The sequence below is a fragment of the Eublepharis macularius genome, chromosome 15 (assembly GCF_028583425.1).
Source record: "Eublepharis macularius isolate TG4126 chromosome 15, MPM_Emac_v1.0, whole genome shotgun sequence".
Classification (NCBI taxonomy): domain Eukaryota; kingdom Metazoa; phylum Chordata; class Lepidosauria; order Squamata; family Eublepharidae; genus Eublepharis; species Eublepharis macularius.
Genome location: NC_072804.1, coordinates 2927368 through 2952215, shown reverse-complemented (window position 1 = coordinate 2952215; position 24848 = coordinate 2927368). Strand labels below are relative to the sequence as shown.

Sequence of the window (24848 nt, the reverse complement as noted above, 5' to 3'; positions counted from 1 at the left end):
GAAACAGCCTATTGCTCCGTAATGATATACTTTTATAAATATGAACATGAAAAAGAAAATATGAACATGTTCAATGTTCACAGATATAAGATGTATTTATTTATTTATTTATTTATTTATTTAGCGTATCTGTATTGCAAGCACAATAAATTTTTAAAATAAAAGAAGGTTTTCCAATATGTTTTTCTAAGGAAAAAAATTCTCTGAAGTTCCTTGTTCTCTTTGATTTCCTCCAAAGACACAATCAGGTGTTGTGTCAACCCTGCCCTATAACTAACATTGCTTTCCCCCTTTACGTCACTTCTGCCAATGCTGCTGTCTGAGTGCCCTGATACTGATGGATCTCTAATAAAGAAGCTCGATGGGAAGAAGAATTGGGATGATTCCCAAAACTGGGGCAACTCATCACAACTCTCACTCTAACATAACCCAAAGGGAGAGAACGGGCACACAAACACTGGACTACTTCTCACAATGGAACTTCTATGAGTCAAGCTCAATGAGAACCTGGGCATGGGTGTTTGGTGGTGCAGTACCTGGGAACAATAGTTTCAAAGGCAGAGGAACGTGGGCTTGCTGGGGGATGGGAGAGAGGAAGGATTCCCTCTCAGCCCTCCACTTGGCCACCAGCAACCTTCTCCCCTCCCAGCTGCTCACCCACCTCCCTCTCTCCTCCTGTGCTCTAGGAGGGATTATAAACCACAGCCCCCTTTCTCCTGCTTTTACCCTCTCTAGGAGTGCAGGTACGCAGCCACCCAGAGCACATGGGAAGAGAGGAAAAGCAAGAGGATTTCTGCTTACTTTTAGCAGAAAGCACTGGCTGAAATCCATAAAACACAAATGGATTTTCTTCTGAAATTCTCTAGTATGGTCCAGTGAGCAATGTAAATTTACAAAATGATCTCTCGTGCCTCTAACTTTTATAAATCCAGCTTGAACATCAGGCATTTCTCATGCCATACATGGTAGAAGGGAAGACTTATCCTAAACAGCCAAGATACAGAACAAACAAGTGGATATTTAGCACTGCTGGACTCAGAACTCTTACAAGCATCCACAGGTACTCCATCTCAAGACACAAATGACAAAGGGGAGCCTTCTCTCCTCTAACTGCAGGGACAAGAACAGTGCAACTCACACAGCTAAGCAAAGAAGGATCTAACTGGTAGAGCCTGACAGTAGGCATGGAGACTGGTCCCTTCTTCTAATTATACATCTCATGATTTTCTTCTGTTTTTCAGCAACAAAGCAGCAGAAAACATTTTAATATACCACCAACTTAAGCAATCATTCCTTTTCCACATGCTTTTACTAGAACGAATGAGCGAAGGTCCTTTGAAAAATCATGACAAGGCGCGAAAGGATTGGGATTTTTTTTCATTCCCTGAATGAAATCTTCTTCTTCAGGATACTGTAAGCTTGTGGGAGCTTTATCGGACTCAACATTAACACTGCCAACCTCCAAGTGGGGGCTGGAGACCTCCTGGAATTACCACTGATCTTCAGTTACTCTGGAGAAAATGGCATCTTTGGAGAGTGGACTTGATGCCATTGTGCCCTTCTGAGCCCCCCTTCCCAGACACTGTCCTCCCCAGGCTCCATCCCTAAATCTCCAAGAATTTCCAAGTCCTGAGTTAGCAAACCTACAGTGCTCAATGAGCATGCTCAGTCCTCATCAGGACATGAGCAGGCGGGAGGGGGCTTTTATAATGATGATTTTTAAATATATAGGATGTCTCAAGTATGTAAAAAAGCCCTCTGCAGGGTTGCCCATTTCACTGCCTTCATGATAGGCACTCAACCACGCTTGTCAAATAGGGGCCCGTCAAATTTGACAATCAAATTTGAATACAAATTTCCCTTAACAACAACAACAACAACAACATTCATTTTGTATACTGCCCTCCAGGATGATTTAACACCCACTCAGAGCAGTTTACAAACTATGTTATTATTATCCCCACAACAAAACACCCTGTGAGATGGATGGGGCTGAGAGAGCTAGAAGCTGTGACTGACCCAAGGTCACCCAGGGGGCTTCAAGTGGAGAAGTGAGGAATCAAACCCAGTTCTCCAGATTAGAGTCCTGCACTCTTAACCACTACACCAAATTGGCTTACAAATAATGTTGTGAAATGTTTCTGATATTTGCATTGGAGAACCCATGAAATTCCTAGGTTATTTGTCCATTGTAAAATTAACTAGAAATGTGTCATATCCACCATTCTACCATCATTTTTATTCTGGACATCCAGAACAGAGGAGCATGGTTCATGAACAATTTACAGGGGTTGTTAGTTAGGTAATATAAAAGGCCTCAACAGACCACCTGATGACCAGGGCCTCCTTCTCCACTGTCATATAATTGTGCTCTGTGGCCTGCAGCTTTCAGTTCAGGAAAAGAATCAGCAGTTCTTCACCTTCTACATCTTGAGCGGGGACAGCACTCAACCTGGTTCCCAAGGTGTCTATTTGGACTAGTATAAAGAGTATGTTGAAGTCAGGATTTCTGAGGACAGGAGCATTAGGCAGTGCAGCTTTGAGATCCAGAAACACTTGTTGGCACTTGGGGTCCACACACACCATAGTATTAGGTTAGCCAGACCACTGAAGTGTAGTACGATCTTAATATAATACCCCATGAGTCCTAAGAACCATTGGATTTGCTTCTTGGGGGATGGCAGGGGACTCTGCTCAAGGGTTGCTATTTTTTTCTTAAAGGAGTCACTGTTGCCCCTTTTCCAAGAAGTATCCCAAGTACCTTAATTCCTGGAATCTGATCTTACTTTTCCCTGGGTTGATCTTTGGACTATCCCAATTTAGGTATTGGAGCACATTATGTAGATGTTGGAGGTGAGTTTGCCAGTCAGGACCAAAGAAGATTATATTATCTATGTACACCAAGGTGCATTCACACTGGGCCAATATTTTATCAACTATCTGTTGAGAGATAGCTGCCACCCCATAAAGGCTGAATGGCATGACCTTGAATTGGAAGAATCCTTCAGGGATGGTAAAAGCTGTCTTTTCTCAGTCTTTGGGGACCATGGAACCTGCCAGTAGCCCTTGGTCAGGTCAGTGTGTAGAGGTAGAGAGCCATGCCCAACTGGTCAATGAGCACGTCAGCCCAGGGCATATTAAAGGCATAAAATTGTGCAATTTTACTGACCACTCAATAATCTAAAGATAACCTGATGCTTCCATCAGGCTTGGGGACCGGGATGATATAGTTCTGCCAAATGCTATAAAAGGGCTTGATTGTTTTAAGGCACAACATCTCTTTGATCTCCCACACCACCATCTCCCACTGCTTTCACAGAAGAAGTCTCCAAAGTTCAGACTGCCCGGGTCAATCACCTGGGTTGAGTAGGTATGGCGTGGGCTAGGACCGATGTCCATCCCAGGCACTGAGAGAATGTCTTAAGTAGACCCCTTAGTTGGGAGGTCTGGGTGATGGGCAAACTGTGGTCCAGTTCCAGAATAGTCTCACCATCTTCTGCGAGTCCCCATGGTGTGGGCCATCATGCTGTGGGCTGGCTGCATTGGGCCCCTTAGTGTCCTGCCCAGGTGTGGTCTTTGCTCTGATGACAAGAAAGACACCACTGTAACTATCTAACTGCTTATACGGTTTACTGTCAGTTCAAATATTTCAACCCAAGTCATTATCAGTCTCTTCACCATAAGCAGTCATGCAATGTCACTTTTCCAAATCCACAGTCACAAAAGGATCACCCAATATTACTATTCTTTAGTAATATTAGTCAGTCCAATAATATATCTCTTTCTTGTAGGAGAAATTCCTCATTCCAGACACTGCCCAACAAAGGGCCTGGCTTGTTGTTGCCTCATTTCCCGCTGCTTTCTCAAGAACATGTCTGTAACTCCTTTCACCTGAATACAGGTATCATATCCTACAGTTGTATCATCCACAGGCTTCTTTCAAATTCATGGTCATTAGCAAATGGTAATATCCCCCCCTCAATATTGCTGAGGCAACAGTAATTGTAAGACCTCAGATCCCCAATTGTGGATGAACCTTTACAATACAGGTACATTTACAGGTAATACTCTTGCATGACTTGGAGGACTCTGGCAGCCAAGCATTCATCCTGCACTCCCCCATCACTCACCACCATGCTCTCACGTAAGGCCCTCAGAGTGTTGTCTTCTTCGTGGGTGGCCTGAAACTCCTTATGCTCCTCCTGGGTCTCTTCATCTCTGGCCTCCCTTGGCAAGTCAGTCTCTGGATCTTCCAAGTGAAGAGCAGTTGAAAAGTCATTGCTACATGCAAGGTATGCTGGAAGCCAGATGCATACCTTGCCATAAGGACTGTGAAAAGCAGCTCCATGACATGGGCCAGTTCCATGTCCTGCACCTGTCCCTAATACTGCACAGGCACCCTGACAATCTGGTACTCATCCACATAGTAGTGAGAACAGGCGGCAGAAGCTGTGCAACCTACTAGGAGAACAACATGAATGAGATGCATTCAGGTCATTGATACCGAGCTACTGCTGTCTAGTACGGCAGTCAGTCATGTTCCTGCGATGCACACCACCACTAAGAGGAGGGCAAGGTATATGGGCTGACACAGGCATGGCCATCTCCCTTCCTGTGCTGCATTCCATTAATGGACACTCCCAGCAGAAATGTCTATGCTGCCTCCTACAGTCCCCAGGCTCTCCTCCCCACCCCCCACCCCGGTGCCCCATGGACTTCAGAGGCCAGAGATGGTGGCTGAGCCTCTGAGGTTCTCTGGTTTCTGGCAGGGGTCTCCATTTTGGATTAGACCTAGTGGAAGAGGGTAACCATGGCTCTCCCTGCATTCCAACTCCAAGTAGGCCCAACTCCATGCCCTTGGGTGGATGAGGCCTTTTGCTCCGTAGGGTTCTCTCATTGGTTCCCTCAGCTCTACCATGAGGAAAGTTTCCAGCAATGATGTTTTCTGAAACAGATTCTTGGGACTGAGTATAATTATTTTTACCAACTGTTCACCTTCCACCCATCCACTATCCTGGCAAAGGCTCCTGCAGACTTTAGACAGATGGTCTTGGGGGGTTGTGTCACCCAAGCCTACCAGCTCTCTCAGCAGCTGTCACTTATTCTGCTCTCTCTCTAGCTTCTGGCAGTATCTGTTTTTCTGCTCCCCTGCCTGCATTTGGAGCCCTCCTTATATCCCCTCTCCTATTCCCAGTTCCATCCCCACCCTCAACCTATGAGCCAATCCCAGGGCAAGGGGACCCATGGATCATGCCTTTCCTGGGTGGATCATGCCTTTCCATCTTTCTGAAACTTGAGGGGGGGGGTCTTTAGAGGACAGTGAGGACTATGTCCCCTGCAAATTTGGTGGATATTGGACATTGAGAAGGTCAGTTTGTAGCCCGTCAAAGTAGCTTCCAGCAGACACTCCAGTTTTTGCCATTGTGAAGAGAAAATGACAGGAAAGGGAGGGACCCATGGATCATGCCTTTCCTGGGGTTCAATCTCTCTGAAACTTGGGGGGGGGTCTTTAGAGGACAGAGAGGACTATGTCTCCTGCCAATTTGGTGGGTATTGGACATTGGGAAGTTCAGTTTGTAGTCCCTCAAAGTAGCTTCCAGCAGACACTTCAGTTTTTGCCACTGTGAGGAGATAATGACAGGAAAGGGAGGGACCCATGGATCATGCCTTTTCCAGGGTTCAATCTCTCTGAAACATGAGGGGGGGTGGGGTATCTTTAGAGGACAGAGAGGACTAGGTCCCCTGTAAATTTAGTGGGTATTGGACATTGGGAAAGTCTTGTTTAGTTTTGCTGTGAGTGTGAAGGTGCCTGTTCTGGGCTCCCTCGAATCTCGAACTGGTTCGAAACTGGCTCAAGTTTGGGTAATTCGTGGTTCGTGTTCCATGAAAATGAACGAACCACAAATCACTTGGTTCATTTTTTCCCGTTCCATGCCCATGTCTATTTCTGAGCATTTAGTTATTATTAACAGTCATATTGATATTGGTATTCTGTCACTCTGCTCACATGATAACGATTGTATGTAGGGAAGAAAGTGACATAAAATCTATGAACTTTCTCCAACAATCATTGTATTACTGAGCAATCCAGCAAATGATACCCATTGCTTTGATGATTACCTACATCAACCTGTTGGGTTTAAATTAAAAGGTGTAAGAGCACTCATTCATTGACACATTCCACTGATAGGAGAAAAGGGGGGGATATTATTGACTTGATTTTTAACTCTCAAAATCCTCCCCAAGAAGTGGGACGTCATTGAGACATGCAAACTTGAAAAGTGTGAACAAATAAACTAATAGATTGTTTATGTAAAACTAAAAATTCTATCCCCTGCACACTGTTAAATTCCACTGAATACATAGGGACTTTCTTGTGAGTAAACAAGGATAATGTGAAAGCCCAACTAGATCTCACTGACTAAAGACTATTTAATGTATTATCCTGTTTCCATGAGTTGCCAGCCAGAAGCCTCTAGGAAGCAGAACAAGATAGCAGAATTTTTCCCCATTATTATTTTTCTGGTATTTGTTGTTCTGGCATTCATAGGACTGTTGCCTCTGAACAAAAGAGAGAGCATTTAGCTATCACACAAATATACCCAAGTCAGACGTTTGTGATGATTCTGCGCAGAGGTTATATGCTGTTTTGTTTGTTTGTTTCCATACAATTTCATTGTCCATAAGTGCTCAAATCATGAACAACCTGGGAGTTTTCCCCACTAAAAATGCTGCTTTTTAGCTTCAAAAAAGCGATCATTTCCAGCATGGCATTTCAGGAAAGATTTTTTTCCCCATGTGTCCAGAAAGGAAGATCTGCCTTTCCATTTAAATGAAAGAAATGCCCCTTTGTTTTGCATTTTCACAGCGAATTGCCTTGGTGTTCTTACTTGTACCAACCAAAGGGAGATTGCGGGGAGGGGTGTCAGGGCAACTTTATTACTCGGTCACTACCTTACAACTATACAAGTAGAAAGTATTTTTCTCTGGTCTCTCAATTAGCATTTGAAAAGTTCCTAAAATGCTCTCTCTCACTTTCCCCTAAGCAGTAAGGGGCCAATTAGCCTTTTCAATGTAGATAACCATGATGGAACATTCAGTACCTTCCAGCAATTAGCATCACCAAAGAATTCAAGTAGAGCATTTTCTGGATTCACACGGTGTTAATGTGTGTGTGTGTTTAAAGTAATAACATCGTGTCATTCCTGAGCAGTGCTATGCATGCACCATTTTAAAAAAAATTTTAAAAGGTGGGTGGTGAATCATGAGGGTGGCATAACAAAAGCAAGGTGAGGGGAGCGATGTAATCCACATCAGTTGTTAAAGGGGAACCATGGCTAGCAAGGGTGAAAATCCAGAATATTCTGAGCCATGTGAAATCTCTGTTGCAAGTGTGAATTCAGCAGCAATCATAATAGTAATGTGACTTCCAATGGGGGGGGGCAGATAACCTTGTGTAGAATCAGCCTTGGTCTAGTTAGACCCAATTATACTTACTGTGGGAAAGAATACTTGCTAGTAAGAAGATGTAGATATGAAGTGGTCACACCAACAATGATTGATCAAGGTCTCCCATTTATTTATTGTAATAATGGAGTACCATGCCCTAAAACTGGCATTAGGATACCGTATCCCTTCTTTCTTGGATGTACCTAATATAGAAAACACAAAACTGGATGTAATTGCTAAGCTGACTCTCAGTTCAGGTTCACAACATTTGCTCAGAAGAATGTGTGGCTTTTATGTATCCTATACCCTGAGGGATGACATTTACTGAGGTCTATTTAAGCTACACTTAGTGAGCTGAAAGGATGATACTAACTGTTAAAACACTTAAAATCTTTCCAGAACCTTTTGACATACTGCATATTCTTCCCCATTTAATGAAGTAATCAACCTCTGTTCGAGTTCATGGTGTACTCATAATAATACATAGTGAGCAAATGACAATTCATTCCGTGGGCAGTTGGTGTTGATAAACAAGACATTAGAAAGCAGGGGGGAGAAATATGCAAATATGGTGGAAATAAACTTCCTGAAGCTAATTCACTTTTATTTTCTTTAAATTATTGGGCACATCAATCAAGTTGCCTTAAAAAAAGATCCTGTTCCCCTTCTCTGTTATGTTTCCTGATGGAGGAATACTTGCTGGGGAAAGGCCCAGCAGCAACCACTGGAGATTCACTACCCACACAACTGGGTCTGGTCTAGTAGCAGTATCCTCTAAAGCAGCTGGGTCCTGCCCAGTGGACACCACTGTACAATTCATCTAGTTTTTCCCAGGGAGAGGCTGCTAGGGGGAGAGGAGGAGGGAAGGTTGAAGACCAAGGTGGGTAGGTAAAGGTAGGTTGCCTGATGGGTGCAAAGAGAAGAAGGAAATATGAAAATGAGAAATGTTCTAGGGGCTTCCAGGAAAAGGGAAAGGGAAATAGTGGCAGAGGGCTAGAGAGGGAAATATGCCCTCCACAAGTCTCTTGTTTTTATATAATAGGTAACCAACTCAACATTTGAGGTAATATTGCAAAGGAACATAAAGAAGGAAGGAATGTGTATGAGGCTAGGTGAGGGAAAGGCAATGGTATGTCCATATTAAAAAATAGACATTTCTTCCAATAATACAGTATAGTGAGTCATCCTGTTTTTTGCATGAGGTAACTCAACACTGCATCATAATGCAGTCTTTAGAAGCAACCATAATGACACAGAAACGTCAATGAATATACTGTAGAAATGTTGACATTGACAAATTACATAACAGTCTTCCAGTTCCAAATATGCTTAAATCCTTACTCCCCCTTCAAATGAAGCATCTTCAATAATTTAATATGTCCCTTTTTGTCCAGTGCAAATGCTTAGCCCAATACTGCATTATAAGAAGAAGAAAATGTCAGGTGCCTAATAAATCTAACCCCATGTGATGGACTGAAGCACATTTTTTTCATTCTACAGAGGTTCTGCAGGGAAGTGAAAAATCAATCAGCTGCAGCCAGGAAATCTCCAGTTCCTCTTTCGATGAGAGGGCTCACAAAGATTATGTGCTTTCTGGGTGTGCTAGGTTTACCACGGAACAGGGCTATAGAGAAGGGAATATTACCCAAATATCTATACATGTGAGGACCCCTTAACCAGCAAAGCAGTCCCTTTCCTGACACGGAACAAGCACTTGTATGGGGGGGCAGACGTTGTTTCCACACAATGTTTTAGCATCTTGAACCAGTGTTTAATGAGATCCAGATTCAGCAAAGCACCCAAAAAGTCAAGGGGAAATAAGCATTTGTAATTTCTTTAAAAAAAAACATTTTATTTAATTGACACACAGACACCAAATTAAATAGCTGTTACAATAAAGATAGGGGCAAGAGGGAAATTTTACAACATGTAAACCCCAAAACCTTTTCTTAACAGCTACCTGCCTGTGAGGAAAAGCAAAAGGGTAGAAGCAAAGACACTCAAGCCTTATTTCAGTGAGGAGAGGGAAGGGATCCCTTGGGGGCAGCGAGGCAACAACCAAACTAAGAAATTGATCAGGCAGGTGGAAGACCACACAGCAAAGTAGGTCCAAGAGAGGCCAACGGTGAAGTTGGAGTCAGTGGCTGAGCTCCAAATAAGGTTTGCCAGTCTCCTGCCCCAGTGGGGGATCCTCTACTCCACCCCTCCACCCCACCCCTGCTTACCTGGCCAGTGGGGGAGACGCACTTCCCAGAGCACACTCCCAGGTTATGTGGCGTGCTCTCATGCACTGCAGCAGCCCAATTCGGGTGTGAATTGGGACAAATCCAGTCAGATTTTGGCTGATTTGGGCCCAAATTGGGCACAATCTGGATGGATTCAGGCTGAATCAGGCCCATATTGGGCCGCTGCAAAGCTCTCACTCTTTTCACCTCCTCCTCGCTCCTATACAACCCACTTCCTGCTCCTAACTCACCACCCCACCTTATGGGAGAACTTCCATTATATACCTTTACTCATTCCCAGCTTGACCTGCCAACCATGCCCCCAGCCCTCTAGCCATGGCCCTGACTCTCCTAGGCAGCCACATCTGTGGTTGCTTTGCTGTCTGCTCTGGGCAGCCACACCTGCACCTCCTTTGCTGGCTGCTGGGCTTTCTCTGTTGGTGGCTTCAGGAAGTCCCACCTGTGGCTGCTTTGCTCCTAGCTTCACCTGGTCCTGGCTAACCCCTTCTAGCCTGCCTGCAGGTTGGGGCACAGCCCTTGGTTGCCATGGCTGACTTTCCTTCCCTGCTGGTAAGGTTGCTGGCTAGCTTGCTGTCTCTGCTTCCTGTGCCCTCTCCCTCTGGTTGAGTCCCTTCCTGGCTGTCCTTGCTCTCCCTGCTTGGGCTCATAGCCTCCCACCAGAGTATGGTGTTGCCTTCCTGTATAAGGCCTGACCATGCCAAAGCCATTATGGTCTACAAATGCCATGGAATAAAGAGCTGAACCTCAATCCGTTTTGTTATTTTCCACCGATCCAGAATGCTGTGCCCTTTGGTCGAAAAACAGACAGTGTACTGTTTGATTATAGTTTGTGAACAGTAGTAAGCAAATAATTTGAGAGGTCAAGTGTCCTGACAACAGTCCAAACATTTGGACCTAATTACAACAGCCAGAGGAAGGAGGGGCTGAGAGAAATCAAGCCACAGTTTAAAAGAAAAGTTTTTCTGTTAAACTCTTAAAATTCAAATAATTAAAACCAGTAATGGCTGCCCCAAAACCACCTGTTTCTTATAAAGAAAGACTTGCACATATACTTGCAGTTAAGAGGAAATAGTTGAACCAAACATAAGCTAAAACTCCTTTCTCTCTCTTTCTCTCTGAGAAAAAACCATCTCTCTCTCTCTCTCTCTGAAAACAACACTGAAATTTCTGTCCATCTAGAAACAATTAGGCCTGTCATACACCATCATTTTTACTAACAATACACTATATGATCACTTCTGCTAAACAATATATAATACATAATGCATATATCCACATAGACTATCAGGAACAATTCATACAGGATAACTTAGTAATCACACATCATATATAGTTATAATCACATAGTTATAAGGAACTTAGGATATACTGAACCAAACAAAATGGAGTCTAAATGAACCTTTGAACAATTACGTGGTATAATGAGTATGGTTAGAATGGGTCAGAATAACCCAGGGGATTTTTGTTGTTGCATACTGTCATAATTTGAGCAATGAGGGTAAATATTGGGGAGTCATGGTGACCCAGCTGTTTTGCAGACTTTATGATTTTTAGGTGGTTTCCTTGCCAGAGATGACCCCAAGAGATCTTACTGGTGGAAGAGAGGGGAGAAACTACTCAAAGAAACATATAAAAATGAGCTTTGAAAATGGCAGAATCAATGAGAAAAGAGAAGGAAGGAATACACTCTTCTTCCTGGCTCTCCCTTGCCTTTTCAGAACACAGAAGCAAGGTGAAGATCTCTCTCTCCTCACCAATACAGACCTCTCGGGGCATCTTCAGGACTGGTAAAATAACTCCTCATGCTTCATTGTATTCTTATGTTGCCTTTGTTTCTATACTGTGTTACAATTTGGCTTTCTAGAATCTTGCAACATGATTTCTGAAAGTTTCTCTGTAACCTATGCAAGTTGATCTGAATAAATCTACCAAATTTATGACTTGGTTTGTGTTGCATCTTTTACTCTCTTCATTTGGGGAAATTCAGTGCAAAATACGCAAGATCCCTCTCTAGCATATTAATGCTGGTTTAGTCGAAATGGCTGTAGCCAACAGATTGGTGGAGAATGTGAGCATATTTTGGGACTGAAAAACCCCTCTGGAAAGAGTAAACAATTTTATCTGAGTTCTGGAACAGCAAGGTGGTTTAACCATTAGCTCAAAATGGGAAATAAAACCTCCATTGAACCTCCACAAGGAAAATCAAAACTATTTGCTTGGAGAAAGAGCAATGGAAATAAACATGTAGATGCAGACCCTTTACAGAGATGGGTGGAAGGAAAAGGAAAAATTGGCATTGTAAACCCAGAAATGCTCCAGGGAGAAAATCCCATGGAAGCAGCTAGCCTAACGTTCAAAGAAATAAAAAGCTTGACAAGAAACAAAAAGCAGTTAGACAGAATTGGAATATGGACGCTCTGGCTGACACTCCAGGAACAAAACAACAAGCTCCGAGAGTGTCAAACTAAACTAAATGACCAAGAGCACCAAATTGACGACCTAAAAGAGAAAGAATCTCTATGGACAATTCAGTACTTTGATCATGTATCCCAAAATTTACAATCTCCTCGACCTTACATCACAAGGAAGCAGATTGTCAGGTCTGGAAAACCAAAGCAGAAACCCCTGAAAGGAGGGTATGCAGTCTCACAACTAAGATAGGAGAGACCCAAGCAGCAATCTGTCTGATTTCAGGTCACAAAAAGCCCGAAGGCCATGAACACAAGAAGTGTGGGAAAAATATCCAGAAACTGAAATTGAAATCTGAAACTGAAACTGTAAAGTCTTCTTGACCTTACATCACAAGGAAGCAGATTGTCAGGTCTGGAAAACCAAAGCAGAAACCCCTGAAAGGAGGGTACACAGTCTCACAACTAAGATTGGAGAGACCCAAGCAGCAATCTGTGTGATTTCAGGTCACAAAAAGCCCGAAGGCCATGGACACAAGAAGTGTAGGAAAAATATCCAGAAACTGAAAGGTGCTTTAGCTGCAAAAAGGGGGTTGATTTCTGCAGTCATGGAGGGAATGGATTCCTTCCCAGAATGTGATCCGAACCTCATAGCCTGTGAGGAAGGCATTTGGGAAGTGACCCAAAATATTTGTGATGAAAACACACAGGCAGTGCTGGAAGAGTCAGAGAAGGACTGTGCCGAGGAACTTCCATGCCCAGTGGACCCACTGGTCAGGCAATTCATCCACACATGGCGGGACGGTGGCCAAGCCATAACTGATCACATAGAGGAGATCGCCCCAATGAAATTCACTGAGCTACAAGCAGCAGCAAAGAAATTTGGGCCTCTAAATTCAGACACTGTCCTTTCCTGGATGTTTGAAATTTCCTGAAATTCAGAACTCGCTTTAGATGACATAAAACGGATAGCTAGGCAGTGTTCAGATCCGGAGATTTGAGCTGCGATCCAACTTCACGCTAACAATGGGGCGCAAAGCATTGGATGATTCTTTGCCAGCTGTGTACAAGCTTTATTGCCTTGCAGAAGTATTTCAAAAGCCTACTACCAGGAGGAACAAAAACCAGGTGAATCCCATGAAATTTACATAAAATGTAAAGAACTGCTTGGCATTGCGGCCAACCTGATTCGCCTTCCTCAAGGGGGTCCTGACTTTGACACAGTAGAGTTTAAACGGGAGTTGGTAGATGGCTTGAATGTCCAGACAAAAATTATTTTGAGGCCACTTACTGTAGGACCCATGACATACCCAGAGCTCTTGGATAAGATTAAAACCACAGGAAACTTGTTTAGGGAGAATAGGAAGGCAGAGATCAGAAAAGGTAAAAATGGGTTCCTGCATAATGTAACTTTTTCTAATAATGGACCCTGGAATCGTGTACCAGATGTATGGCCATGCAATCCCAGACCCAACACACCTTGGAACAATTACACAAACAAATTTTGGGGCAATTTTAGATCTAATACAGCATGGGACAATCCAAGAGGGGAAGGAAATGTGCCACTCAGGAGGTTTCAAGAGAACCCAGGGACACCAAATTGAGACTGTCCTCCAAGACCACCTAGACGGGATTGGAATGAAGGGGTCAGATCAAGGATATGGAAGCTGGCAGAGATAATAAGGTCTGGCAGAGATAATAAAGCAGCAGGAAGAAGCAGCTTGTTTATTAACAGAAAATCAGGCTGCACCACAAGCATGTGCAAAGGGATTGAAAGGTAAAGACCCTCTCCCTTCCACATCCAAGCAGCAATAGAGAGGCCGTCCTGTTACCGAGCAGCCCCCCCTCCTGCCCTGAGGCCAGCCACGAACTGTGTCTGAGTTCTACACTAAAAGATTGCCTTGCACGTGTGCCTCTAATACACATGTCAGTTTCATATCTGATGCTGCAACAGACTGTGTCGGTTTCCTGGACAATTGCTTTCAGGACCCTTGTGTGGCACAGCCCTGTTCAAGCTTATATTTGGACTTTCCCTTGTGGTTCTACCCTACCACCAACCACGGACTGTGTCTTAGACGCTGCTTCCTCACCTGCCATGAGAGCTTGCCTCACCCTGGGCCCCAGCCACGCTGCTAGCAGCCAGGCACCAGCCAGGGAGATCTTCAGCAAACCTGGCCAGGCGCCCTCTGGCCAGCTCCCACCGGGAGCCTCCCGCGGGCTGGTTACCAAGCTTGCCATCACTGCCAGGCAGTCTGCTGGTAAGTCCTAACCGTGCCCACGACAACAGCCTTGTTCTCAGGCAGCCAGGAAACCGAGGGGAACTGCCTGTGGGGGAGGAGGATGGGAATTGCTGGGCTATGCTATTCTGTACCTTAACCTTTACCTTCATTCGTAACGATACCCATGTACCAGCCAAGATATTGCGTCTTGGTCCGTGGACTATAATGGTTGTTTATATTCAGTAAAAATCTTTTGAAACCAATGGACTCATGTCTAATTGCAAGAGATAGTCTGGATTGCAACTTTTACTAAGCCACAGTCTGACACCCCCGTCCCCTCTCCCAAAAGGTGTCATGATATATCAATCAGACTTCAAACAGTGTCCAATCAAGGCTATTCCGATAGCCCCAAATCCTTTGATTTAAGTCGTGAGAACCACTGAACGGGGCGCCAGCCCCTCGAACCTAAGGGCACGCCATTCCTATCCTAACTTCCTTGCTGCCTTTCTACCCGTGGTCCTAGTGCTGGCACTAGACCCCCTCGCTGCAACATCTCTGCTCTGCCTCAGGATTGTAAGTATATCCTCTGTCATCGTGGGGTTCCCGCTCATGCAGCCGTCTCTAATTTTCCTACTCTGTATTTCTTAGCTCTTGTATGTAATCTTGTACGTGTGTGTAAGCTCAGGCATATGCCACACTATTCGAAAATACACCTTATTGATTGAATAATTGTAGTCTGCCTCTTTGTCACATGAGTCTCTGGAAAAAGGACCATGGTATACATTGGTTGGATCCCCGCTAATTTCAGTTCTGGACTGCTAGCTAATTCCCCATCCAAATAAAGAGCAGTTCCGGTAACACTCCCCAGGAAAACCCCAAACAAATTACAGACTTGACTTATGATTGTTTTGGGGAGACCTATTTTGGAGGCAAAACTGGGGGAGGGGGAGAAACAGCTTCTTTCTATCCTACTGGACGCAGGGGCATCTGTCAATATTTTAAATCCTGAATGGATGCCTGAAGGCTTCTCAATGAAGGAAACTGAGCAAGTACAATTAGTGGGGTTTTCAGGAAATGATTGCTCTGCTAAAGTACTGAACCCTTGTCCCATTCAGATAGGATTTCTGAAAACTGAAATAGAATTTTGTGTAGCTGACAATAAGGAACCTGGAATCATTGGCAACCCTTTCTTAAAAGAGCACCAGTTGGTGACAGATTTGTCCAATGATTGTCTGTGTGGAAAGAAAGAAAAAATGGGGGGACGTCCCAAAGTCAATGCAGAAACAAAGAAAATGCAGGGACCACGACAACCAAATCCAGCTTTTATGTTCCAAATTGTAGAACTGAAATATACAATGCACTGGAGCTTGATATATATAAATATTGAGTCAAAAAATACCACCAAACCTCCCGGCGGGAGATGGCAACGGGCTTATATACCTCAATCCCTCATGAGGGTACCAGACTCGTTGTTGAAAATACCCTTCATTCAAGAAGTATTGAAATTCCCCCCACTCCATTTATTCTTCAGCTAGTTGATATAATTTTGGGAAAGAACTATTTTCGATTTAAAGAGCAATTTTACTTTCAATGCAAAGGAGTGGCGATGGGTTGCCCTGCTGCACCCAGCATTGCAAATTTATACATGGCTGAATTGGAAGAAAAGTTTTTTCTCAATCCAGAAAGGAATCCTTTTTTTAAGGAGATACTGTACTTTGGGAGATACATTGATGATGTGGCCGTGATCTTGGATGATATTGCATACATGGAAGGTTTGGCCCAGTGGATGAATTCAGTTGATCCAAACATAAAATTGTCATGGCATTACAGCTGTGAGGAAATTAATTTTTTGGATGTTTGTGTATATAAAACTAGACATTGGAGGTTAAGCGTTAAGCCTTATAGAAAACCCACAGATAGGTTTGCCTACCTCCACTATTCATCTCACCATAACATCCAATTGAAAAAGAACATACCCTTTGGCCAATTTCTGAGATTGAGACATAACTTGACCATGTTTGGGGATTATAGCTGTGAATGCAATCAATTAGCCAGGGCTTTCATCCAACGGGGTTACCCAGCAAAGGTGGTAGAACAGGCCAGGTTGCGAGCAAATCAGGTTCCCAGGGAAACCTTGTTAATACCAACTGACAGATCAAGTGAAGACAGATTGACATGGTCTATAGAATATTCATCACTGGCACGGGGCATTATAAGGATTGTTAAGAAGAACTGGCACATTGTGCAGAATATCCCAGGGTGCGAGTCTCCCCCATTGGTGGGGTTAAGAAAAACAAAGAGCATTAAGGAAGCAGTAGTTCATTCTGATTTTGTGTTGTATTCCTGTATAAGTGAAGCCGGCCTATTTTCCATAATCTTGGAATCCATTTTTAAGTATGGAAAGCACCATACTATTTTACTTGACACACTCTATGCTCAGTTGGGACGGATTCCAAAATGACATATTCTGAACGGGAAAGGACAAAGTGTTTGCTTTTGCTGTTTGCATTAGCCAGTGTACAGAAGCAAAAATCGATGGCAGGTCAGTATCTTGTCAGTCGGCCAGAACCTGATCATGCTCAGTGTCACAGGAACCTAGCAGAAAAGGAGGGGCTGACAGACAATAAACTCAGAGGCTTACTTTAAACGGATAACTTTTCTCTCTTTTAAGATTCAAAGACGTTAAAACACAGTAATTCATACATCTACTCTTATGTCTAAAGAAGAAGGAAGACATTGTGCACACACTAGCAATAATGAGAACACAATTAAAGAGGGAACATGAGGATAATCCACAGCAAGAGAGATTCTTTTAAAGAGCTTTTGGTTTTAAAAGGAGGAAACACTGACTGACCAATTGCAGACTTAGTTCAGACCATTCAGAAATACTAGTTCAAGTCACTTAGAAACACTGCCTTGACTATAACATCACGCTGACACTAACCACATGATTGTTTTGCTGGAAACACACGTACATGCATGCATATATCCATATATTCACAGCTCAATCAACCTCACTATATCTCTACATGAAATAACTCAGCAATCACTATACATATATCAATCACATAGGCCTTAATCATAAGGGACTAAGGATATACTGAACCAAACAAAATGGAGTCTAAATGAACTTGGAATGGAAACGTGGCAATAAGTTAAGATCTAGGGGATTTTTGCTGATACATGATATTCATATGAGCAATGATATCAAATGCTAAGGGATCAGAATTACCTGACCGTTTTACAGATGTCACAATCTCAGCACAAAATCTGCAAATGCTGCAATTTTTAGGTGATTTCCAGTGCCAGGAATGACTCTGAAGAATCTCATTGGTGAATTTGAATGGGTTGATGTAAGCCAAAACTGTATAAAAATGAGCAAGAAAACCATGGAGTCTAAGAAGCTAGGAGGAGAGAAAGGAAGGAATACCTCCTTGCTATCTCTCTCCTTTTCCTTTCAGATTGGCAAAGCGCGCTCCCATTCTTTCCATCAACGAGAATCTCTGGGACATCTCCAGGACTGGTAAGATGATTTACTATGCCTTGTTCTTGTTGTATTGTTGATCAAGCTATTGCTATGCTAAGACCATGCTGTACCACGATACTTAAAGTCTATGTACCCTATGCAAAATGATTTAAATAAAACTTACTGAAATTTATGTCCAGGCCTGTGTTGTATCCTTGCTCTCTCTTCATTTGGGAAAATCTGACTCAGTTGAAGATATACTAAAAGATCCCCCCCTTTCGCACGGTAAACTGTTGGCTAGCAACCAAGCTAACAGATAGAACACCTACCTGTAATTTGCCCTGTGGCCACTTTAAATGTGGGCATTGTAATGTCTGTGATCTTGCAGTGAGTGTGGATAGTATCACCAACCCAAAAACGGGTAGAAAATTGTATGCAAAAGGTTTTTCCACCTGTGCCACATCCAACGTGGTATATGTAATCTGTTGTACATGTAATTTACTGTATGTTGGAAGCACCATCAGACCCTTGAGACTTCGCATTCAAGAACATCTATCCAGAATTAGAAACAAGTCATTAGAAGCCCCTTTGAGCCAGCACTTCCAGGATAGGCACACACATGAACGTGAATTGCAGTTTTCTGTATTACAGACCTTGTCTTGCAAACATCCTTCGGACACATGGAGAGCTTTGTTACGCCTGGAGACTCAGTGGATTTTTCGTTTAAATAGCCTATCACCATTTGGACTTAACAATGAGGCTGATTTCACTCTCTTTTTAGGATAAGATATAATTGGTCCTTTCATTGTTGTTTATATCAGACACTTTCACATTCTTTTCCTAAAGAGCCTTGCGACCCTGACCCTTTAATTGTGGGGACGGGGATGATTGATTTGACAAGATCCGCTCCCTTTAAAGAGTTAATTTACACAGCGTTCCTCACCAAACGCTCGAAAAAAGAGTTAGGAACAGATTGACTTTAGAAAAAAGAAAGGACTGAAGGTTTATTTTGCAAGTGTATTGGTGAGTTTAACCATTGCATGAAGTAATTACTGGTATATTATAAAGTTTATATAGTATTAAGTTTGTATACGAGACTATAAAAGGGAACAATGGTTTAATGTGATCCCCTTTTTAAATGTTATGTTCTTTACCAAGTGCAAAGAGGATGTTGAAAAAGTTAAGTTTATAAAGGGAAAATATTGAATGTATATGTTTGAATGCATTGGATTATATTTTTGAATATTTTGAATGCATTTGGGGGATCTTTTTGGAAGTGGGCTTTCTTATTCATTTCATGATGCTATACATTATATTTACCATGTACATAATCAATTAAGTTTGCAAATGAAGTTGTAAATGAAAATATCTATTGCAGAAAGTTTTGCTTGATGGTTACATCCTGATTTGTATTTGTATATTAATTTCAGAAAAGTTGTGGCTTTGGAAGAAGCATAACTCTTGCGAAACGGGAAAATTGCAAGCCGGCAAGCCCGTTGCCATCTCCCGCCGGGAGGTTTGGTGGTATTTTTTGACTCAATATTTATATATATCAAGCTCCAGTGCATTGTATATTTCAGTTCTACAATTTGGAACATAAAAGCTGGATTTGGTTGTCGTGGTCCCTGCGTTTTCTTTGTTTCTGCAATGATTGTCTGTGGCAAATGCCCAGTGGAGGGGACAGTTCCCTTCCAATCTACTCAGTGCAGAAAGCAAGTGCTTTAAGACAACCTCAGGGAAAGAGGAGTGGGTAAAAGAATTCCCTCATCTGGGGATTAAAAACATGAACGAATGTGGGAAGATAGATGCTGAAGTTTTAATTGTAGGGAAAGATCTGAAACCACAGAAACAGTATCACTTTCCCCAGGAGGCAGAGGGGCCAATTGTAGAAATCATAGAGTCCTTAGTGAATCAAGGAGTCCTGATTCAAATGGAAAGCATTAATAATGCACCCATTTGGCCAGTAAAGAAAAAGGACGGTACTTACAGGTTAGTAGTAGACTTTCGGGCCTTAAACAGCGTCACTCCAGCTGTAGCTCCAGTGGTAGCCAGTTATCCACAGGTTATTGCTGCCATAGCAGGAGGAGCAAAGTACTTTAGTGTGATTGACATAGCAAACTGCTTTCACTCCGTCCCATTGGCTGAAAAATGCTGGTACAAACTTGCATTTACATTTAGAGGCCGACAATATTATTACAAAAGAGTCCCACAAGGTTGTTTCCTGTCCCCCTCAAGATGCAACAAATACGTAGTTCAAATGTTAGAAGAACTCCCTTTGGAGTTCAAAGGGGCAGTCACTTCTTACGTGGAAGACATTCTCATTTATGGGAGGAGCTTGGTGTATGCACATGAAGCAACCAGAGCAGTTTTACAACTCTTGCAAAACATGGGGTTTAAAATTAACTAGGATAAAGCACAGCTAGTACAAAGAGAGGTTAAGTACCTGGGGGTGCATCTGGGCCAAGAGGGGAGGTCTCCAGATACACAGAGGGTGGAAGCTTTAGGGAAATTGCCACTCCCCACTGATGCCCACTCCCTAAGAGCCATCCTGGGAATGCTAAACTTTTCCCAGGAATTTATAGAAGGTTTTGCTGACAAAACACGTTCCTTGTGGGCTTTGTTAAAGAAAAACAGATAGTGGGAATGGGGCCCAGAGCATACAGAAGCACTTGATCAGCTGAAGCGAGACTTGGCACAGGCTCCAGCTCTACCATATCCCTGGGTGGGGGAGCCGTTCAAGGTTCAATTGGCATCCAATGACAGAGCCCTGGCTGCAACACTGACTCAAAACCAGGAGGGGAAACGAAGAGTAATTGCTTATGTGGTGGACTGGAACAGAATTACACCCCACGCAAGAAAGAATGCCCTATGTTATTTTGGTGCTTGCAACATTGGGAATACATGCTGGGAGAGAGTGAAGTAATTGTTCAAACAGTTCACAGTCCACTACAATGCATAATCTCTGGCAGAATTCAGGACGGTTACATGAGTAGTTCAAGGGTCTTTCAGTGGTCCCTGGCAATCAATAACCAAGGTATTCAAACAGAGAAAGGAAAGGTGATATCTCCAGTTCCCTATGGATTAATCATTCAGGGAACCAAACATGAATGCCCGCTGCCTGAATACACATGCATAGATTGGCCAGTTATGCCAGGAATATCAATGGAGGATGCTCTACAACAGAACTTCTGAGTTTGGTGCAAGATGGGGCATGCTTCTATGAGAAAGGAATGCCAAAAACAGGCTATGTATGCATCAGAGTTAATGATGGGCTGGAGAAAGGAGGGGCAGTGACACCACACTCTGCTCAGGCTGCAGAACTCAATGCAATTAGGGAGGTGTTCAACACAGAAGCCAATACTGAGAAGCTTGCAATATTTACAGACTCAGATTGAATAAAGCAGGCTCTCTTAGTTTGGTTACCTATTTGGAAATCTCATGACATGTGCACATTAGATGATAAACCAGTGGCACATGCCAATTTGTGGAGAGAGGTTGCTGAACACATTGAGAAATGGCAAGGGGAGATTAAAGTTATGTGGGTAAAAGCACATCAGAAAGGGGATTCTAAAGAAGCTTACTGGAACAATAAGGCAGACTCACTTGCCAAACAAACTGCCAGATCAGAGACCCTAAGGGGGGGAGAAAAGGTGGCTGTAGTTACTAGGTCAAAGAATAAAATGCTTCCTCCTCCAATACTAGATTTGGGAACACTGCAGGCAGATGATACAGAGGTTCAGAAATTACTAGAGGAAGGGGAAAGTGCTGATGGAAAATATTCTGTCTGCAAGACTGAAGGAGTGATTTGGGCTGAGAGAGAGGGGCTAAAATTATGGATAGTTCCTCAGAAGGTCCAAAATGATCTGATTCAATATGTACACAACCAAGCACACTTCAGTTGGGAAAAGACCCTGGAACAAGTTCAAAGTGTAGGGTGGTGGCCTAAAATAAAGCAAGATGTGAAACGATGGTGTTTCAACTGTTTCAAGTGTGCCATGGTAAATGCAGATTCCAAGATTAAAAAGGGAGCTATGAGACACCAGAGGACAAGTGGAGTATGGTCAGACATACAGATAGATTTTATAGGCCCACTACCAAAGACTAAGAATGGGAATCAGTATTGCCTAGTATTAATAGATGGGTTCTCAAAATGGGTGCAGGCACTTCCCACAAAAGACAACACAACTCTGACTACTGCCAAACACCTGTACAACCACGTTTTTTCAAGCATGGGGATCCCAAAAAGCGTAAATTCTGATATGGGTCCACATTTTGTGGGTCAGGTGATGCAAGAAATGTGTCAACTCCTAGGAATAAAACAAAGGCTTCATATAGCTGCTCACCCGCAGGCATCTGGCCTCATGAAAAGAAAAAATAGGGTCATCAAGGAAACATTGAGGAAGCTAGAGAAGGCAGATGGCAAAGATTGGGACCAGAAGTTGCCCACAATACTAATGGCTATTAGAGCATCCACTGCCTCTCATGGTTACACACCATTTGAAACCATGACAGGGAGACTAATGAATACTCCACAGCAATGGTGGTTAAACACAGAAATCCCTGACGAATGGCAACCTAAAGTGCTAACAGATCACTGGATTCAACAACTAAGTGAAAGACTGGAGGAGGTTCACAGAAATATTGCAAATCAACTGGGAGTGAACATAAAAAGAATGGATAAATATTTGAGATGGGTGAAGAATCCCATAGAATAGACAACAAGATCTGAAGTGATGTACCGGGACTTCTCAAAAAGGAAGCATCCTCTGACCCCAAATTGGAAGGGGCCGTGCTACATTGCTGATAGAGCCTCACCTACAGTATATACAGTATACCTAGTGGAAATAACGAAAGGGTCTGGCTCAGACGTGGACACAAAACAGAAATGGTTTCATTCATCTCAATGGAAAGGAACCTAGAATGAGCCATGATACTTACTTTCAATTCTCTTCAGCTGTACACAGAATATGTTATTTTACATGCTAGAGTATAAGAATAATTTACTTTTAGTAGTATAAGAATAATTTGTTTTGAGATTTTATGATTGTGTATATAGATAGTAGCCAAGGAGCATTATACCATTTATTTTCAGGAGATTCTACAGAAAAACTGGACCTAACAGATGAGACACAATGTGCATGAAGTGTTGTTGCTGTCTGTTCTCTTTTGTTGTGCTGTTTTCCCTGTTCTTCTTCTTTTGGATCGTACCTCCACCAGAAATTCCAGCAGCAATGCATACGTCACACCTGATCAGCAAATTGATTCAAACAATGGCTCCCAAGTGACAGATGCTCTTGTCTCTTACAACTTGAGAGGGTCTCAATTACCGGATACATAGAATTGTGTTTGGAACCCAGAGAGTGTGAAGTGAATTACGCCTGACATTCAAGTGAGTAAGCTAAACTGTGGGGGATCTCCACAGGAGTTGTGGGAATACCCAAATGGGAAGGTGAGCATAACGTTTCAGTATCATAGGGGCACATGTTCCATTCAAATTCAACAGGGACCCAACAATTGCCAGACATCTCTTCCAGTGGGAGAGTTGGAACATGAGTTTTTGGGAACCAAAGATCAAGATCCAGTCCTGATGGGGGCAATTTTGTGGGAGGAAAGAGCACGTGAGTGGGAAATCTCCCTACTGACATGTGACCCAGAGGAGGAGGAGGCTTTGAATCCAGACATACCCCTGGTAGGAAGCCCATTAAGGAGTTCTGTAGCTGCATTTGAAGGACCTGCAACTAAAATGTTTCATGTTTTTCTAGATGGGGGTCTGGCTGGACCCTATTTATTGGGAGTACAGACAGAAGGGGAAATGTGTGCATGGGAAACAAATTTGGTTACATGTGGGAAAGAGGCTTCTGAGGAAGAGATACTTAAATGGATACAGAAAGAGATACCTCCGGAAAGATCGGATCCCGGGAACAACCCAGACTCTACCCATACTCCAAATGCTACAAAACACTCATGAATTGGTAACTAAGGTGTCAGACATAGTGCAAAAAAGGACAACCAGAAAGGTGTCCATCCAGTTTGGATGCTCTGTGTGGGTCAGGTTTGTTCACAGGAGCCTGTAAAAGTTATCAGATTTCTGGATACCCACCAGACCTTGAGTAATACTGGTGAGTGAGACAGGAAAACGATGTCCATATGAGGGGTGACCATACATACATCCAGGGAGTTCTGGATTGATATTTATGGACATCCTTTTTGAAGCACACAATTTGAAGGATTCATACGTTTGTGTTTGGCCTAGAAGGGAATCACAAGCCCAATGTTCAAGGGGGGGGGGGTTGTGTGGCAAAGCTAATAGGAGATGGAGAAGCTACAGAAAAATGTATAGGCAGAGCAATTCTTCGACCACCAACACCCAATGCAATACCACCTCCAAAGAGAATAGCTCCAACTCTGATACCACAGACACCACAAGAGGGGAAGATTGTTGAGGAGACCCAAGATTTGGGGAAGAGTTCAGGAACACACCCGCAGTCAGAGGGGGAAGTCGAACCAGGAGAAAGACACCCAGTGGGACCACCGATAGTTTCCCCAATTGACAAACAAGTGGGGGGGGGAAGGAAGGGTTTCCCTTTCCAAAACCAGAAGTTGGGCTTTGCACTCTGACAGGAACAGCTGCAATATGTCCTGACAGATTGGCTTGGTGTGACAGGAGCTTGGTACAATGGGATCCCATGGAAGGAAATGTTGTCTAGATGATGGCTCAAGGAGATGATGATGTTATGGACTGCAAATTAACAGGGGAGGCGTTAATTGGATCACGTGTGACTATTATGGGGAGAAATTGGCACATACATATGCACATGTTGAGAGACATACCAGGGTATGCTCACAGTATCTGCGTGTGGAATGGAGTCGAGCCAGAAGACACAAATTCAATGCCAGATTGTTCCATGGAATACCATGTTGAGGCTGTTTACTGGCAGTGACAGCTAGCTGGATGAGAATGATCTAGCCTGACAGGTCATACTTGAGTCACATGATTGCATGTCAGGTGATACACAAGGATAATTAGACTCAGTCATGGTGAGTCAGCAACTATTCCATG

The 24848-nt window shown here is 43.2% G+C and overlaps 1 long non-coding RNA gene across 2 annotated transcripts; it reads right to left on the bottom strand.

Annotated features, from left to right (window-relative positions):
* Positions 1-133: 133 nt before the first annotated feature.
* LOC129343179 (uncharacterized) lies at positions 134-20074 on the bottom strand. Of its 2 annotated transcripts, XR_008598279.1 has the most exons (4): positions 19776-20074; positions 7498-7652; positions 4131-4249; positions 134-3581 (listed from the first exon to the last, which is right to left on the bottom strand). It is a non-coding gene; the product is annotated as an uncharacterized LOC129343179 (long non-coding RNA). The 2 variants fall into 2 exon arrangements; XR_008598280.1 differs by lacking the exon at positions 7498-7652.
* Positions 20075-24848: the final 4774 nt, after the last annotated feature.